The following is a 3,605-nucleotide window of genomic DNA, read 5'->3' on the forward strand; positions in this document are numbered from 1 at the left end:
TCACCTTCTCAAAGATGATCCCTAAACACCCAAGCATAAGCATCACCTTCTCAGAGAGACCGTCCCTAACCAGCCAAGCATAAGCATCACCTTCTCAGAGAGACCGTCCCTAACCACCCAAGCATAAGCATCACCTTCGCAGAGAGACCGTCCCTAACCACCCAAACATAAGCAACTTCCTTACCCACTGGCTACTCTCATCCTCATAGCACTTATTTGAAACTGAAATAATTTTTTTTTGCTTTTGTGTTTACTCTGCCCTCCCCATTTTCAATGCCACTAACAATATGATTCTTTGAGGGAAGAAGCTACCTTGTTCATTTCTGTAATCTCAGCACCTGGATCAGTGCTCAGTAAGCACCTTCTGATATAACACAGCAGATTTCTCTAGACGGAGTAAGATTTAATTGGTAAACTCTGATTAAATAGCAATTGCTGACATTGTATCACGAATACAAAAAAGGGGGAAGAAGGTAAACAAGAAAGTTGGAGGTCCCAGACTCCTGATTTCAAAATTTATTACAAAGCTATAGTAATCAAAATAGTATGCTGCTGGCATAAAAAGAAACATACAGAGCAATGGAATAAAAACAGACATACAGAGCAGTGGAATAGATTAAATCCTCACATACATGGTCAGATGATCTTTGACAAGGGTTCCAAGACCATTCAGTGGGGGAAAAGACAATATTTTCAGCAAATGGTGCTAAGAAAACTGGATATCCACATCCAAAAGAATGCAACTGGAACCTTACTTTACACTATATATCAAAATGAACTCAGAATGGATCAAAGACCAAAACATAAAAGCTAAAACAAAACTCTTAGAAGAAAATACAAGGGAAAAGCTTCATGATACTGAATTTGGTAATGGTTTCTTGGATATGACACCAAAAGCACAGGCAACAAAAGAAAAAATAGACAAATGGGACTACATCAAACTTAAAAACTTCTGTGCATCAACGGACACAATCAACAGAGTGAAAAGGTAAAAATATATCACGGAATGGACGTAAATACTTGCAATTCATCTATCTGGTAAGGGGTTACTATCCAGAATATATGAATAACTCCCGTGACTCCACAACAACAAAAACCAAACCACCTAATTAAAAAATGTCTTCGAATAGACATTTCTCCAAAGAAGATAAACACATGGCCAAGGAGCACAGGAAGGGATCCTCAGTATCACTAATGATTACAGAAACACAGGTCAAAACCACAAGGCATCACAACACAACCATGGGAATGGCTACTATAAATTAAAAACAAAAGAAAGTTAACAAATGCCAGTGAAGATGCGGAGGAGCTGGAACACCAGTGCACTGTTGGTGGGAGTGTGAAATGGTGCAGCTGCCATGAAAAATACAGCAGTGCTTCCTCTAAAAATGCAATGACCATATGATCTAGCCCATTCTATTTCTGGGTATATACCCAAAAGAACTGAAAACAAGGATTTTAATAGACACCTGTACACCCACATTCATAGCAGCACTATTAACAACAGCCAAAAGGTGAAAGCAACTCAAGCATCCACCAGCAGATGAACAGATAAATAAAATGTGGTACACACATACAATGCAATACTATTAAGCCTAAAAAAGAGGGGCTGGGCACAGTGGCTCAGGCCTATAATCCCAACACTTTGGGAGGCCAAGGCAGGAGGATGGCTTGAGCCCAGGAGCTCAAGACAAGCCTGGACAACACAGTAAGACCCTGTCTCTACAAAAAATAAGTAAATAAATTAGCTGGTCGTGGTGGCATATGCCTATAGTCCCAGCTACTTGACAGGCTGAGGACAGATTACCTGACTCTGGGAGTTCAAAGATGCAGTCAGCCATGATTGCACCACTGCACTCCAGCCTGGATGACAGGGCAAGACCCTTTCTCAAAAACAAATAAATGAAAATAAATTATTTAAAAAAGGAAGGAAATTCCGACATATGCTACAACATGGATGAAATCTGAGGACATTATGCAACGTGAAATAAGGCAATCACAAAAAGACACATACTATATGATTCCATTTATAGGAGGTATTCTAGAGTAGTCACATTCATAGAGACAGAAAGTAGACCAGCAGCTGCCAGGGCTGGCGGGGGGGGGGGGGGGGGAGCGGGGAGTCATTGTTTAATGGGTACAGAGTTTCAGCTCTGCAAGATGAAAACAGTTCTAAAGACGGACTACAGTCATGGCTGCACAACAATATAAATGCACTTAATACCACTAGACTGTGCACTGAAAAATGGGTAAGATGGTAAATTTTGTGTTACACGTTTTTTAACCACAATTTTTAAAAAGTACATGAACCAAGGCTGGGTGCAGTGGCTCATGCTTATAATCCTGGTGCTTTGGGAGGCTGACGTGAGAGGACTGCTTGAAGCCAGGAGTTCGAGACCAGCCTGTGAGCATAGTGAGACACTGTCTCTATAAAAAAATTTAAAAATTAGCTGGGCATGGTAGTGCAGGGCTGTAGTCCTAGCTATCTGGAGGCTGAGGAGGGAGAATCGCTGGAATCTAGGAATTCAAGGTTGCAGTGAGCCATGATTATATTATGCACTCCAAGCTGGGTGACAGAGTTTCTCAATTAGAAAAAGAAAAGAAAAGAGAAGGCCAGGTGCAGTGGCTCACTCCTGTAATCCCAGCACTTTGGGAGGCCAAGGTGGGTGGATTGCCTGAGGTCAGGAGTTCAAGAGCAGCCTGACTGATAGGGTGAAACTAAAAATACAAAAATAGCTGGGCGTAGCGGTGTGTGCCTGTAGTCCCCAGCTACTCAGGAGGCTGAGGCAGGGAGAATCGCTTGAAACTGGGAGGCAGAGGTTGTAGTGAGCCGAGATCACCCACTGCACTCCAGGCTGGCAACAGTGTGACACTCGGTCTCAAAAAAAAAAAAAAGAAAAGAAAAAAAGAAACAGAGAACAAACAAAAAATGAGGCAGAGAAGTGATACAGTTTGGCTGTGCCTCCACTCAAATCTCAACTCAAACTGTAATCCCACCCCTCCCCCATATCGGAGGAAGGGCCTGGTGGGAGGTGATCAAATCATGGGGCCTATTTCCCCCCTGCTGTTCTCATAATAGTGAGTGAGCTCTCAAGAGATCTGATGGTTGAAAAGTATGTGGCACTTCCCACTTCACACTCTCTCTCCTCCTGCCATGAGAAGGTGTTCACTTCCCCTTCACCCTTTCACTGTGATTTTAAGTTTCCTGAAGCCTCCAACCCATGTTTCCTAGTAAGCCTGTGGAACTGTGAGTCAATTAAACCTCTTTTCTTCATAGATTACCCGGTCTTCAGTAGTTCTTTAGAGCAGTCTGAGAATGGACTAACACAGACAGACAAACTTAAAAAAAACTAACACTAATATTTTGCCCTAATTATAAATGATTGGCCAGATGCAGTGCCTACACCTGTAATCTCGGCACTTTGGGAGGACGAGGCGGGCACATCATCTGAGGTCAGGAGTTTGAGACCAGCCTGGCCAACACGGAGAAACCCCATCTCTACTAAAAATATAAAAATTAGCTGGGCATGGTGGTGCGTCCCTGTAGTCCCAGCTACTCAGGAGGCTGAGGTAGGAGAATCGCCTGAACCTGGGAGGCAGAGGTT

At 42.9% G+C, this 3,605-nt stretch overlaps 1 protein-coding gene across 9 annotated transcripts in view; it reads right to left on the bottom strand.

Moving 5' to 3' along the window:
• The window catches only part of YEATS2 (YEATS domain containing 2), a 101,471-nt gene that overhangs the window by 52,487 nt on the left and 45,379 nt on the right, over positions 1–3,605 (bottom strand). The gene's annotated exons all lie outside the window — the stretch shown is intronic.

The sequence above is a fragment of the Sapajus apella genome, unplaced genomic scaffold (genome assembly GCF_009761245.1).
Source record: "Sapajus apella isolate SASKATOON/1434 unplaced genomic scaffold, GSC_monkey_1.0 scaffold38, whole genome shotgun sequence".
In the NCBI taxonomy this organism is placed as follows: domain Eukaryota; kingdom Metazoa; phylum Chordata; class Mammalia; order Primates; family Cebidae; genus Sapajus; species Sapajus apella.